At 42.0% G+C, this 16,311-nt stretch overlaps 1 protein-coding gene across 1 annotated transcript in view; it reads left to right on the top strand.

Moving 5' to 3' along the window:
- The window catches only part of scamp1 (secretory carrier membrane protein 1), a 46,939-nt gene that overhangs the window by 11,818 nt on the left and 18,810 nt on the right, over window positions 1-16,311 (top strand). The window lies entirely within an intron of this gene.

The raw sequence follows: 16,311 nt of genomic DNA, 5'->3' as shown, positions 1-16,311 counted from the left end.
TCCAAACATAACTTTGGTGATTGACCAGAAAGTTCCACTTTACTACATCAGTCCTTAATACTCGTTTCTAAAATGCCTCTGGCTGATGTAGATGTTGTTTTGCATTCTTCAGGCGTTGACTTTTGCACAGTGGTGGACAGTAACTTAGTAAATGTAATTAGTTTCTGTACTTTAGTATTTTTGGTGTATCTGTACTGAAGTTTCTCCGTTCTGGGCGACTTTTTCCTTTCACTCCACTACATTTCAGAGTCTAATATCCGACTTTTTCCTCCTACATTTTGAGAAATCTGTCGTTCCTTTTGGTTTCTGTGTGTATAAAAACGTAACATGTCAAAACGAAAGAAGCGCAAAGCCAGAGCACCAATCAGGGCCCAGCGGTCACTTTGTTTAGAGCTGGTTTTGACCTGTTGGTCATACCGACCCAGTGCAGCACGCGGTTCAACGTCAACGCAGCAGCGTAAAACTTTGGGAGAGTCTGTTCAACATAAATGATGAACTAACCTAACTTTGTGTAAATAGAGCACAATATAGAAATATGTCCACATATGCAGTCGAGACTGACGCGGCTTTTTTCTGAATTTCTACAAACACCGTTTCATTTTATAGTAAATGAGTTTGGGCTGGTTTATGTTTATGAACAGACGCCTACAGATCAACATAGTAAAGGAGCTCATCTGTGATCCTGAGTTTAAAGCCAGTTTTTATTCAACTTAAACTTGGAACTAAGTTGTAAATAAATCTGAAACTGAAACTTTGCTTGTGTGTAAAAAGTGATTTCAGAGCCACTCGGTTCTCCCTGATGGAAACTGTTTACCTTCAGTGTTTTGTGCTTCTGATCATTTTAATAGACGTCAGCGTCACTAATTAATGACGTTCTATTAAAAGACTGGTTTACCAAGAGAGACGCTGGAGGACTTTCACCTGAAAAGAGTTCATGAAGCCAGTCTGGTTATAAAAATGATAACAGGACCAGATCAGAGCCAGAATTACTCTTTTAGTACTTTTACTTTATACTTAAGTACATTTGAAGGGAAATACTTTAGTACTTTTACTCAAGTTGAAGTCTAAAGGGAGGAACTTCACCTTGTCCACCACTGCTTTGATGTGTGATGTGGTTGCCGATAAGGTGATTTAATGAGTCTTTGCACAAACATGATCTGCATTAAACAGTACTGCACAGTAGAACAGGGCACCACCACTCTTTGCTGTCATGTGGGGGTTTTACTTTGCCTTTCTGGCCAGAATATGAGCAGTTTTATCTTTTCATATGTCTCCTCTGCTTTGCAGCCATCTATTCTGTTGCATTTTCAGATCCTCAGCCAGCTGCTGAGAGGAGGTCATGGATCGTGGGTGTTAGCAGACGGTTTTGAAGAATCAAGAGTATTTATTATGCTCTGGAATAAGCTCACAATTTCTAAAGACAGTTCTTCACCCGCCTAAACAGTCATAATGACTCAATTAAGGCATATAATATTAAGTTTCTCAGACTTGGCAAGGCTGTCCATGTTTATACTATTTTGTTTACTTATTTGTCAGGTTAATCTAACATGAGGTAACAGATTAATAAAATGTGTATATCCATGTATTTTTATATACACGTGTTGTACTACAGAGTTATAGTAATCTACATTAATACAGAAAACCTTGAATGAAATATTTTTCTTAGATCGCCGAAAGAAGGATGTGCACTATGTAGAAGTAGAAACACACTAGCTGTTTTCTGGTTTGGTTGAAAACAACACTTTCTGTTGCGTGACTTTGGGCTCGGTTGCAGAGGAAGAATAATTGAGAGGTTTTCGAGGCTAATGTGCTGTAATGGAATTCAGAAAGCCGCAGCGAGTTTCTCAGTAACTCTACACCGGAGCGTTGGTTTGGCTCTCGGACCGAAGCACCAAAAACATCAATAATTCACAGACCACCGTGCGCTTTCTGCTCCAGGCTTGTGAGGCATATTGAGTTCTGCGCTGCTAAATTACAGCGTCCTCACATTTTTGGGCTTTAACCGAAAGCAGTCGGGCCGCTGTCTTCTTTCTCCACGGACCTGGAATCGGGCTTTTCCCCGGCTCGGTTTATGAGAGATCACAGCTAATCACACCGGCCTGTCATTGCCCAGCTGTGCTGTTTGTTGTCTGTGCAGACCCAGCCGGTCAGATCGGTGGGATTTGTGTATTCCTCTGTGGCTGCGCTGTTAGAAACGCTGACTCAGAAGAGCTGTTGGCTCGTTAGGGTTAGCATTAGCATTCTGCTTGTTCAGTGTGGTGCTCACCTTCCTAGTGATAAACAGGGTCCGAGTTACACGCCAACAAAACCAGTATTTAAAAAAACCTTGTGTTCGAAGTGTGTATAATGCATCATTTCCAATCAAAAGCCCAAATGCAGAGTGTAATATGGGTACAGTTTCACGTACCGTTGTAAAATAAGCTTGGATGTTTTTCTTGATAATTCAGCTAAATTTAGAAGTGGAAGCCCAGAATTACATCATTTTCAAACTCCTTGCACTCAGACTACAAAGTGGAGATCCCTTCACGAAAGCAAGTACCTTTAATGACAAGTTAGTGTGACGTTTCTAATGCAGGAACTAGTGTTTGGCGATTAATCTGTGTGTTTCATGTACTGTCCTCTTAAAAACCTACTACCGCACGTGACTCGGCCGCGCCCATTCTGCGACGTGGAAGCCAAGGCTACGTTCACACAGCAGGTAAAAGTGGCCCAAATCTGATTTTTTTTTATTTATTTATTTTTTTTAGTCTGGCTGTTCACAGTATCTTTAATACTAAAGGTAAACAGTCACAACTGCCAACAAACGCCCGTCACTCCCGGAGGATCAGCTTCATCTTCATCTGCATCACAGGAGCCGTCATGAAGCTTCACTTGACTGACAGCTGGGCTCATCACCCAAAATGAGCTCACTGTAAAAAGGGCGCAGTCATTTCTTTGTTTTGTGTCTGTGGATTCTTTAAACTTTTTAAAGACTTTTATCTGTTCTTTGACGCTGCGGCCACGTTCTCCCGCGGCCACGTTCTCCCGCGGCCACGTTCTCCCATTTCTTTCTAAATCTCTTCAAACACAGAGCAGTTAAGGACGAGTCTCTTCTAGTTTTTTACAGAAATATCACCCCATTTGTTTGAGGTCCCAGCAGCTTGGAACTTATGACGAATGTCGAGTTGGATTGACGTAAAAGCCGAGCAAATTCTGATCTGGGTGTTCAGACGATTTACAATAAGATATGATATGCAGAGTATATTTACAGTACAAACCTTGTCACTGAACTCTGAGGACAAAAAAGAACAAACAAAATAATCATTCATTAATCGTAATCAAATTAAATATTCAACTAATCGTGATTATTGATTTAAGGTCATATCCCCCAGCACTAGAAAGAACCTTCTCAAAACCTCTAGCCTGTTTTTTGCATATGTCTCTGCTTTCCAGGGACAGCAGATAAAAGGCATTTAGCCCAAGTAAGCCTTTGATGTGCATGACAAAAGCTGGTGATGTGTTTCCCATGTTTTTGTTAAAAGGCTTGCCAGAAATCCCTCAGCCAGGCTGTGTAAAATCATAACAAGAAAGCAGCCTCACTACGATGCAACCCATGACAACCGCAGCTAGGAACTGAATGGAGGCTTTAATTGTGTTAAAGCCGGCTGTTCGGTGGGAGTATACAGGGGGTGGACACGTGAAACGCGTATACTCAGTGACCGTTTTTACCGTATATATTCACTCTGCAGGTTTAAAACGACTCCGTTCAGCCCATCTGTTCATGCACAGTTCATCAGCCCTCCTCTACACCATTCATCAGTGGGAACGGACCGCCATGGGACCACCACTGACGAGATGTTATTTGGGTGGTGGTTTATTCTCACCACAGCAGTGATGAAATAGAAAGGGCAGGTTGGTACACCATAGATATACACACCTAGATGCTGTGTTGGAGGTCAACATTGCAGCTGGACTGCATTCAGTACCATTACAGAGCTGCAGTTGAAGAAAGATGCTGTCCACAATTCCACTATTTCAAGAATATGGTTCTCCAAAAGTGGGATAGGATTATCCAACGGAGGGAGCGCAGTGATCCACGCTCATGTTTGTGTACATATGGTCATGTGCTTGGTGTGGCACATGGTTGGTGTGATGTTGGTTTTTCCTCTGGTTTTATATCAAGCTTATTTGATTTAATATTTAAGGCTCTTGATCTTTGTGTAGTAGTTATTTATTTGCAGTGATGTTTTAAGCTTTGAAGCTCGGCAAGTTATAGCACTCCTTGATCCGTGTAGATGTTCATAATAGATTAACATTGTTTTCCACCTTAAATGGTGCAGCTTCAGGTACCAGCAAGTGACTGCTGCACCATTTAAGATGGTACGGGACAACTTGAGCAAGAAGCTGGCGACTAGGAAGCCCTTTTTACTGTGTTTTGGAGGTTTGTTATGTTTGTGTATTTAGATTAGAAGTGATTCACACTGATGGATTTGCTGATGTATGTCCGATTGTGTTTCTTGCACTAAACTTGGTTTTTAACATCAGGTACAGACTGAATAATGTCCTGCTGGTCATCTGAGGATTATAACAAAATAGATTTGGTGGAAATCAGTTGAGTAATAAGGAATTTGTGGTCGAGTTAATCCTGAGACTCATCGTCTCTCAATACAATTGAATTTGTTCATAAGCGGATCTTGACCTCTCCAATATGGTGGACGCTCAGACGTATCACCTCAGATGGAGAATAACAGGCAACGCGGCATCTAGGTAGGGATATCTGTAGGAGCAGTGCTGGGGGGGCAGACATGTTCTGACCATAAACAAACAAAACACCAATTTATTTGGGTCTTAATTAGAATCAGGTGTGGTTTTGCTTACTGTTTGGACATTCCACAGGTTTTTGGTAGCTCAGTCGTTCTGAACACGGTGATGTGTTTGTTTTATAAGATAAATAACGCTGGGTAATGGGTAAAAACGTGTTCTCGCTGTCTTGAGTAGCAAATTTGAGTGCTTACATTGTTATAATGGTGCAGAGTTTTTCAAGAAAGCAGATGATCAGTGACTAGCTGTGTGATGAGCATGAAACAGCAGCACTCCTGTTCTAGCAAGCAAGGTCACAACGAGCGCTGTAACAACAGCTTTACAGAAACTCCAGCCCCAAATAACCAAACCAGAAGTGACGGTGACAAATAAAACTCCCCAACAATGAAAGGAAGAAACCTTCAGAGGAGCCAGGACTCAGTAGTGGAGCCCATCTTCCTCTGGTCGACACCGGATAGCAAAACAATAACACAACAAGAGCGAGTTGAGTAGAGGATAGAAGCTGGCAGTTATATTTTATATTGTATTGTTTTGTATAGGAAAGGAAAAGAAGTATAGGTTTAGTATAGATATAGAAGTTTGGACAGAAGTATAGATTAAGTAGTGATGATCACTGGTTGCTGTCAGAGGCAGAGAACTGAGAAATTGATCTATGGAAAAAAAGTAGTCACTGTTACTGACTAGTTACAGCGTTACAGTGATATTGTCTGACTGCTGCTAGAGGCCAACTGGAGTAATAAATGAGGAATAGATCCATGAAAACTGGGAGCTGTTACTGACTGGGAACAGCGACTGACGGTCACTGGTAGTGACTGGGAACGGTTAGTGTCACTGATCGGTAGCAGTGTTGGTGGTACAGTCATTCTTACTGTTAGTGGCTGCTGTTAGAGGCCCATCAGAGTAATAAATGAGAGATAAAACCAGTGACTGCTGTAGGGAGTTTATCACGGCAGAAATGTGAGTTAAACCCATGATACCATGTCATGATAGCTAGGCTGTCACAGCGATTACCTAATCGCAGTAATTGAATCTGACTGCAGTCATTTTCCATGCTAGTTTGGTGAATTCATCGAGTCACAGTTCTAAACTACTAATATATGAACTGGTGAGCTCCTGTGGGTAGTCTGTTTATTCGTTAGCTGTGTAGCTAATATGTAAGGCATTTGTAGCATGTGTGCTGTCAGCATCGTACTGCATCGTTTCAACTGTACAACCAGCGTTGGCTAACAAGTAAACACACAGCGTGTTGGGCAACTTTGGGTTGACACTTTAGTAGTTGCATGCAATGAACAAGAAAAGACCATTAAATCATTAAGTGAAATTATTAATATAAACTCGCAGTCAAAAAAGTGCACGCTGGTGACGGCACTAGTGATACCGCTAAGGTAGCAGTAAATCACTTTACCCTGCATTTAACTGCATTTTGAAACTGAGCGAGGCACTGTGCCATGGCTGCAGGTCTTGCAGTGCAGGTATAGTTGCATGTAGCTGCTGAGCAGCGTTGGTTTTTGCTGCTGGTTCCTCTGCGCTGCAGCTGCCGGTGTCAAAACCACTGAGTAAACAGGAGCTGCCACGGTCACACTGGGAGCTGGGAGCTCTGCTCAGCGGACGAGTGTGAGATGCAGGTAGCCACAGAGAGGATGTGTGTTTTATGAAAACAGTGAACTGTGTTTTGTGAATGTAGAACATCAGGTTGCTGCTCATGTGAGCTTATTATGTTTCAGACAGAACAGTAAGAGCTGTAATGAGGAGAGAGAAGGGAAGAAAGGAGAGAGCAGGATGGACAAGAGAGGGGGAGAGAGGAGGGGGAGGCCTAGAAAGATGAATGAGCATGCATTGGGGGAGAGAAGCAGTGCTGTCCATGCTTTAAATGAGACGATTGCTTTTAATTTAAACATATATGCGTAATGATAAATAATTATGTGCCGAGTTTCCTACATCTCCTTTATTCGCCGACGCCCTGCTGCTGTCTCAAGGACAAACTGCTGTTGCTGTGGATACGGTCACAGTCAGTAACTTCTTTCCAGCCTCGAGCAAATAGAAAGTCTGGTGGTTCTGAAGTTTCAGATTGAAACTCGTAGGTGTATCTGAGGTGCTGGTGGTAGTTTTTACGGTTTCTTTTCCTCTGGTTACAGACAGACAGAGTTACAATTGAAGAAATGCATTTCAGGGGTTTCCTTTAACCCTGTCTTACCTAACCTTTTGTTTGCAAGTTTTTGGTTGTTTTGTTTTTTTTTAATTGCTTGAGATAAACAGTCGGTCTGTTTCAGTGTGATTTGGTTCGTTATCGACCACCGAGGCCTGGGCTACATCTGAAAATAATTAGCACAATAGTTTCTAGTTGTGTTCACCCCCGATGCATGCAGTCTGCTGTAGCTTTGACCTGCTTTCTGTTCTGTTTTTAGTGTATGTGCTTTTGTAATATTGACTTTTAATGATGCTTTTAATGATTGAACTCAAAAATGATATGCATTTATGTAAATTATGTATTAATAGATCTTTGTGAAAACATGTGCATTTGTGAGCTCCTTCTGGTGTAGATCCTTGGCGACTTGTGTGCTAATAGCACTCCCTGCTGGAGAAACTTCTGAGGTTTTTTCTCATGTTACAGGGAAGTCACACTGGAGTTCAGCTATGATTGTAAGTAAGTTGTCATAATGCAGCCACCGGTCCACTTAAGCTGTATGGAAAATACATCAGATCTTACTCAGACTGTAAATCACTCAGAGCAGTGACTGTGAGGAGTTCACTTTAGTGTCGCCAACTGGCTCTAAAAGGCCTAATAATAACCCAAGGTATTAACAGTAAAACTGAATTGAACACATATATGTATATATAAAGTTAAATACTATGTTACCTTTTTTCTGATGCTGTTTACCAACCATGAACGGAGATCAGAAGAGCGTTCTCTATTTTTTAAAGGTTCTAGATCTAGAGCTAGCTGCCACGGGAAAATATATACAGTCTATTCAGCTTGGATGATTCACTGCAGTGAGCGACTCTGAAGCTGAACTTTCGAGAGATTCATTTTCGGTTCCACGCACTCAAACTAAACCTGACAAAGTAAAATAAGTAGCCGAGCCATTTATGAGGGAAAGCTAACACTAGTTTGTAGCAAAGAGAGCCTGCAGGCAGCTTCTAAACTTCTGGTAAACAGCGAAAAACGGACTATTGGTGTATTAAAGAAACGTGAGCCTGAGTTTCCCAACATATATAGCAAACTGTAACAGTGAATTAGTTCTCTCTCTGTTCTCTTCTCCAACACGGCGATTAGCATGGCTTGTACGCATCGCCATGAGGTTACTTGTCAATCATGGACGAGCTCCAGTTGCATTGCCCTGTCACCCTGACCTAATGCAGATTTCTTTACAGGGGTGGTGATGATAGGAACCAGGAGTCGCCATGTGTACAACACAAACATACATTTTATTTACTGTCCTAAACCACCAGTGAACCGACGCATCTTTATAGTTTTTGTATGCATGTGTAGTTTTTGATGATAAATGAGTGGAAAATTTGAAGTACAAAGATTTCTTTGGGTTCTGTTTGGCGTCATGTGCCTTGCAGGTACCTCTTTATTTATTAATAAAGGTAAAACATGCACCAAAACTATTAAAGTTGAGTCCGGTTCCTATCGCCACCACTGCGAAAGCTTCTGACTCAATACATTTCTCTAGTACCAAGCATTTTCTGCACTTTCTGAACGAGCGTTTTGGGAATGGTGTGTACTTTTGTGGGAGAAGCTTTAGACCCATTCCGCTTCCAGCACTGTGCTTATTCAGTCGAAGTGGTGGATCCCACCAGACCTGCACTGGAGACTTTACTGTCTTTCCTGCTCTAACATTCCTGACTCATCAAGCTGTTCCTGGGCATAATCAAATGTGTTGGACGAGGAAAAATGGTACACACTGTGGTCTCGATGTGTTTCTTCCAACTCCCTTCATTTTGGGGGAACTTGCTGTGAAAACAGACTACATGCTTTTGGGGTGGTGAAATTTTAGGCAGGTCATTAGAAAGGCTAAAATTCCCCTCTCCAACAATGCTCGACCCAGTCTTAGCCTTTTGACTCGGAGTTAAGCTGTGTGGCATGTAAAGCCATTCGTTCTGCTCGCGTGTGACTCCACAGGTCCCAAATCTAAGATTAGATATTAGTGTAGTGCTTTTACTGTTGGCGTATGAAGAACTGCTGTTTAAACCTCGCTGGTTAAAACTTCATCGTTTAGCAAGGTGTGATGTTCATCTGAACTCTGCTAAAATCAGACAGTGATCTGAAAATGATAAACAAGAATTGGACATTAAAATCAGTTTTAATTGAACTAATGTGTCCGGTTTAATAGTCGATCATCCAAGATGAGTTGAATGTCTGAAGCTTGCTTCTTTAAGTTTACCTTTTTTCTGAGACTGTATTCGTATTACACCAATCAGTTTGACCCTAATGTTATTTATTCTCATAAAACAAACATGAGGCTTTTAAACTCTGCTTAGTGAATAGCTTTATGTTTCAGTCATAGCTTCTTATCTGTGTACTCCAAAGAAGGAAGGTTAGAAAGAATCTACATCAGCCTAAAGGCTAAAGCCCTGCACCACAGATAGTACAAAGTGCAGCTGTAGCACATAGTATGCGTCAGAGAAAAGTAGCAGTAATCATCAGGCTGGTTTTACATTCTATTTGTGTAGATTTAATACAGTAGAAACTCATCAACTACCTCTTCATAAACACACAGTTTTCCAGATCAAAACTACGTGATAAGACTTAGTGGCTAGGCTAATCGCGTTAACTAAGATGAAAGTCCGTTTCTTTTAAAAACTGGATTTTTCTGTTGTAAATTTCCAGTCGTTTCATCTGCTGTGGATTTGCTGGTCTGGGTTTAATACAGTACAGTTATAGTCAGACGCTGAGTAGCTTCTGAGGTGTTTCAGTTTGACTGAAATGCTCGTCCCAGATGATGTCGTTCCTCTCCGTGCCCCTGTATCTGTTCTGTGTTATATCTGAAAGATTAGTCTATTGTCCCTTCTTGTATCCCAGTGTCCATTTCGTGTCACAATAACCAAATGGACATGATTCGTCCCTCCCTTTGTTCTAAATTATGGTAATTGAATGTGTGGAGAGTATCGACCGTGTGTTTATCTGTTTTTCATTGCAGTAACTGAGCAGTATGTTGTCCCTCCCTGCTCTGTCTTCTTGGGGAGCTGCGTCCAGGTCATGCTGTCAGATCCTGATCAGCCACAGCTCGTGTCACGTTTCTGTCTTTAGAAACAGGCCACGGTACAAATTATGCACAGAAGGCGAAACACACTTGGTGGGTCGAAACATCTCCGCTACCGTCTCAGCTTGTGATTCGTTAAAGATAGGTGATGTCACCTGGGGTGCAATTATGTATAAACACGAACACTTATTGAGTAGTGGGTGATATTCTGCCTCAGGTATGAGTGTGGTCATAATCATTATACTAGTCTGCCACAGGGAAACACGGATAATGCAACGTGCAAACCATGCAAATTGTTTTTTTACACGTGTCCAATTCCACCCACTTGTTTGGACTCCCCTGATCACCTAATACCACCAGCGCTAGGAGGGCATTCGCCAATCACCTGGGTGAGGAGGGTGAGATGGGGAGCCATACCACCCACCCGAGAGAGCGAGGCCAGTTGTGCTCTCACGGACAACCGGCCACGGACGACAGTAGCATCACCAGGGATCGATCTCAGGATCTCCTGATGATGAGGCCAATACTTACATTGTGGCAGCACTCGGGAACCCCCAACCATGGGAACGTTAGCCTATTTGGCTGAATGTCTGAGTCAGGGACGTTTCACCTATTTTCCAAGCAGCAGACTTTTGGGGTCAGACTTAGGGTAACATGAGCACTAGACCGATAGCTGCACTTCTGTTTCGTCTTGTACCGCCTGTGAGTCGTCTGACTCAGTCAGCCGTCACAGGCTCGGGGCTGTAGTACGCGAAAAGAGCCAAGAACCAGGTGGTACTGAAGCAATAATGCCTAAAATATTCCTCTTAAATGGTGCAGCAGCTACATTCAGACACTTGTACAGTTGCCAGAATGTACTGCTGCTACATTTAAGGTGGAATATTTCAGCCTTGTAAAATTTCAGGCTTGCGGGGCTAATATTAGAACGCAATATTGACATAGGATTATATATATATATATATATATATATATATATATATATATATATATATATATATACATCATTTATATCATTTGATTTTTTTTACTGTTTTGCTCAAGAACAGTTTCAGATTTATGTTAAACAACCAACATGTTTTCTTGTTAAAAAGTGAAGGGAGGGCTCAGAAGAATTCGCCACTGTTAACCTATAAAAATAGGGTCACACGCCGTAATGCGTACCAAAGCCAGAATTTTTAACTGTATTGCAATGTCTCGCTGTTGTCTGAACAAAATAGTAACTTTACAGGAGAGGGAAAAAACCTAGTCTACTTTTAATGTAAGTCAAAGGAACCAGACGTCTTTCCAAGTCATTTTTGGGCTTTTTCCTTTGGCCCATTCATCGTGAAATTTCCACACAAAGTAAAAACAACAGCGATATTCGTGGCTTACTCTCAGCTCAGGGTTTCAGGATCTGTCTCGCTGAAGAAAGGTGGTCTCTGTTTCCGATTTCACATTGAGGGGAATGTGCAAGTTGCTTGATTTTGCTTGCATGTCACTTGCAGATGCAACAGGTAGAGCGCCAGTGGTCCGTGTGTGCTGCTATAAGGGTCTGCCAGATCAGAGTTTGCGAGAGCAGCTTGCTGTTTGTCTTCGTCTTCATGCATACACACAATTGGCGCATGAAACATTCATCGCTACACAGTGTGAAATATTGATGGTGTCGGGCTCCTGACAGCGAGCCAGCCTCTTCCCACTCGAACCAGAGATGCCTCAGGTATACAGACCTCCTTATTGTGCCAGCAGTGGAAAAGGAGGAGCGTGTGCGCGCGGCCGGACGCTGCGAGGGGTACGGGTCCGTAGACCACGCTGTTAATTAAGAGCTCTCACGTGCCCTGTTGTTCGATAATGAACCGTCTTTCTATTGGAGGGGAAAAAAGCTCCTTCCCTCTGCTCTCTTCTCTCCATGGTCACACACATTCTCACATTCTTGGTTTTGCCTATTTATAGCCAGCGAAAATTATTGGAATCATCTCTTCCCTGCCAGCTGGAAATTATAGCCTGCGTCTCCATCAAATATCCCCTTTCTCCTTCAGAATCAAAACGGAGAGAAGCCCTGAAATATTCCTTAAGCCTACGAAGCAGCCGGATCTCTCTCTCTCTCTCTCTCTCTCTCTCTCTCTCTCTCTCTCTCTCTCTCTCTCTCTCTCTCTCTCTCTCTCTCTCTCTCTCTCTCTCTCTCATATTCTCTCATTCTCTCATTTTGTCCCAAACTGGCGGTCACTCTGGTTCCCTGTCGCTTTATTTTATCTAATGTCATGCTCTCCTGTCCATTGTTCTGCAGGTTAATCTGATTTAGCTTCGGCAGCGGCGTTGGCTGAGGATTAGCTCGTCCGGTATGGGCTGCTGTTCAGGGGAGCTTTGCTCTATTAATTAGACCGACCAAAGAAACGGCTGGGGCGCTGAAAGGTCTGAATAATGCCCTTTAGCTGACGTGCAGCTCGGGTTTGTTGGGGACATTGACAAATTTATAGTGTCCCTAGTGTCGCCTTGTAGTTCCGTATTGCTCATATGAGCATATTGAACCTGATGGTGCAGTATGTGCCTCCAAATACTTCCTAATAATTTCTTAAGAAAATTCTGATGCATCATTCTCTCAGAAGAGCCAATAAGCAATAGGGGAGAGAAAATACCATAGAAGCCTTAACAGCTGCTTATAATATCTCATATCATTGTTTGTCCACTCTTTACCTTTATTAGAGCTTCCATTCTGTTCAGGAGGCTCACTTTCCTCAAGTGAATCTGCAGACTCGCCTCCAAAGCTCAGTCTTAGAAGCTGGTTAGATTTTCTGAAGTGATCAAGCACATTCAGTGGTGCTGAGGTCTGGACTCTGGGGCGGTCAGTCCATCGCTCAGCTTCTTTGTTTGATGTGTCTGTCTCCTTTTCTCCGTGAGGTTCTTCTTGATCAGCTACACGTCCTTTCAGACCCACAGCGCTGAGTGGTCTTCTCCCAGTGGAAGGATGGACAGAAACACCTGTGGATGTTTTCAGATCTGAAGCAGCTTGATGTTCTCCTCTCTCTCAGAGATGAAAGCTTTAAGTGCTGTTTATCTGATGGGGTCAGTTTTGGTGTCTACCAGCTCTTCCAGGTGGTTGTTAGGAGGCCCATTTTCTCTGTAGCTTTTAATCAGATTTTGGAAACACCTGGGTTTTTTTTTTTTTAACTTGGTTTCTTTTGACTCCCTTCTTCTTTATGCAAGTGAATTATCTTAAATCTAGGGTTTTTTTTTTGACTGTTGCGTTCATCAGCTTTCAAACCTATCAGCTGTTTAAACTTCCTTTGGGCCAGAAGAGATTCAAGATGAGCTTTAACAATGATTTTGGAAAACTGTTGAAACGTTATTTACACAAAACAAGCTCTTCATACCACTCAAGACACTTTGAAGATGAACCTGAATCTGAATGTTGAAGCTAAATCCACCTAATGTAGCTGCGAACAAACCCTGGGCAGGTACCTTTTGTCTCAATTAACCGTTTCAAAGACACAAAATCCTCACTTTTCACAGGAAGTGTAGTTCCTTCCACAGTCCCTTACTTTGAGTGGCAGTAACGCAAATGCACAGTATGATTAAATAGAGATTAACTGGCATATTTCTCATATCTGCTTATGAGTCACACTTGCACCCATATCTCATGCTCAGAATAGTAACTTGGGTGTTTCTCTGAGTCGGTGAAGAACGTAAAGGTGTTTTTCCAGCCCAGAGTGAGCCTTAAGCTTTCATGACCGTGCTACAATTCACACGTCCCACCACGTACAGCCTAACGCAGAGCAGTGGAGGCTGCTGTTCTGCTCAGTGTCTACACGGCTGTCTGAATAGCTGAGCAGGAGCTAGGATGACTGTCATGCAGCCGTTTTGTAATGACAAAGTGAATGTTAGTCTTGTGTATCAAGGTGCGTGTTGTAGAGGACGCACAATGTGGCTTGTGGTTGCTGCCTAGTTTGTCACGCCGGTTTAAGTACTTTAGCTCTGAGGATGTGGGTTGATGCTCTGCATTGACTGTCTTTGTCTTGCAAACCAACCGTGTATAAGAAGGCATGACCTTAGCTTTTTTTCCTTTGAGCTTAACAGCTTGTTGCTGGTGGTATCAGTGGTGAACTGTGACTATCAGAGATTATCCAAGGTGTGCTGTCAATGTCAAAGGCCAAAAAAACATGAAAAGAACTGCTGCCTTCAACAGATGCCGTTCAGGGTCGTTATGAAACTATCGATGAGCAGCTTGGTCAGGGTTATAAAAAGTGTGTGTGGTGATGTTGTTGGCCAAAAAAAAACAGGCCTGGACTTTCTTCGAAATTTGTCACAATTTTGGTGAGAAAAATCGCTATGAGACATTTTCTCCAAATCCCAAAGTCGTTAAGTCCTGGTTTATGGGGAAGTTAAGCGCCCTCTGCTGGTGGAATTTAACACATAAGCGAAAGGACCTGCATTTATCTTGTATTTCAAGGCACACTTATAGTTTTACTTACCAAAAACAGCCGTTATTCGTTTTTCAAGACCATTTTCAAACCTCTCTTTATCTCGTGGAATTAAACAGGCAGCTTTTGTTACCATGCCTGTAAGACTGGTGTATGTAAATGAGCCCTCTTCTTATTGGCTGTCCTATATTGTACCTCTCTCTAAAAGCAGCCCAGGAGTGGGTGTGGCTAAACTACTATAGGTTGAACAGGTTTTGACACCAGAGAAAAAAGTGATTTAAAAATGGGGTGATTTGAATGGTTTGTTTTGAAATTGAATGTTGTTTACACACAATCAAAAAACAGATTTTTAATCATAATGTGCTAAATTTATCTTTCCCTGAAAAAATGACTTGGATGCGCTGTTTTGACTCGTATTCACTTCTAGTTGACGCTTTAGGAGTTTTCCTAATGACTAACTAAATTAAACACTGAAACTGAAGCGTGGGTTTCATCGTTTAGCCAAAGCTTTTGTAGTTTGCTTACATTAGTCACGTTTACATTCAGTCTAATAATCTGATTAATAGCTCAATCTGAATGGACTATGTCTCTGTAAACACCTCAGTCAGAATAGACTAGTCCGATTGAGGCTATTCGGGATACAGATTCCATCCGACTGAACGAGGTGGGTGATCCTGGAAACACTCCCATTAAATCGAAGAATAACATTGGTGTAAACGCCTGTATCCGATTGCTTTCCCAGTCGGAATGTTTAAGTCCGTTCTGCGCATGTTCTTCACGTTGTTGGTTCCACCCATTACAAATCGAAATGTGATTGGCTAATTCCTCTGCCGCTTCATAATTAGGTGGTTGAATAATTAGATTTTTAAGGCCTTCTGTCCAGCTCCTGAAGTCCTGATCAGTGGAGGAGCTCATTACCTAGATACCTTGGTGCAATAACCCTGCAACATAAGACGTGTATTTTATTTATTTATTTTTTTTAGCTGTCAGTTATCGACAGCCCTTTTCTGAAGGCCTAGAATGCCCCTGAGGCTCCCCACTGGGAGTTAGATTGAAAACATGCGTCGTTGAAAAGAATGAGGACGCTTCACGGTGAGCGGTTGGTGATGTTGACAAGGAGGAAAGAAAAGCAGAGTCACGCTTGAGCTTTACAAGGAGGAAGAAGTCCTTTGTCTTGTTTTTAGAGCTGTTAATGGGGCAGGACCTGCATGCCTTACTGAATGTTATATTGTGACGTGCTGGCTTATTGGAAGTCCTAAGCATGAAGCGCAAATAGCCTGTTGAAGCAGTTTTCTGTTAAAATCCGGCAGAGATTTAAACTCTTTGCTTATTAATGTTGAAGTGGTGCTCTTTTATTGTTAGTGTAAAAAGCCTCTGGAAGTAGTTTGGCATTTTATGAGGACTTCCTAGTCTTTGGTGAATATTTGTAAATAATCTTGTTTTACTTGGTAGCTGTTTTTTCTGTTTTAATGCTACTTTCCATGGCCTCTTGAACTCGTTGGAGCCACCAGTGGTTCCAAAATGCACTTCATGTTCTTCATAACTTCCATAAGCTACTTTCAGAAGGTGTCATATGAGAGCTGGGACTGTCGTCTTTCCAGTCAAATAGATGATGTAATTTAAACCCTTATAATAGAAGAAGCCGAACTGACTTTTTTACGTCTGCTTTCCCTCAAATTTCCACAAAGTTGGGCTTTCAGCAGTAAATTGTAAGCATAGAGCAACATGTGTGATGATAAAACACATTTTGTGTTTATTTGAAGGGAGCTTTTACAAAAAAATAAAATAAATAAAATAAAAATTGACATTTATTTCATGTAGTTACTGAATAATTTGCCTTACTATTTGGTCACGAAAATTCAGATGGACAAACCAAAATCTACCCTGGAAGTTTCTTGTCTTGCATTAGG

Source organism: Pygocentrus nattereri, chromosome 16, assembly GCF_015220715.1.
Source record: "Pygocentrus nattereri isolate fPygNat1 chromosome 16, fPygNat1.pri, whole genome shotgun sequence".
NCBI classification, from domain to species: domain Eukaryota; kingdom Metazoa; phylum Chordata; class Actinopteri; order Characiformes; family Serrasalmidae; genus Pygocentrus; species Pygocentrus nattereri.
This window is presented reverse-complemented; position numbering and strand designations above follow the sequence as displayed.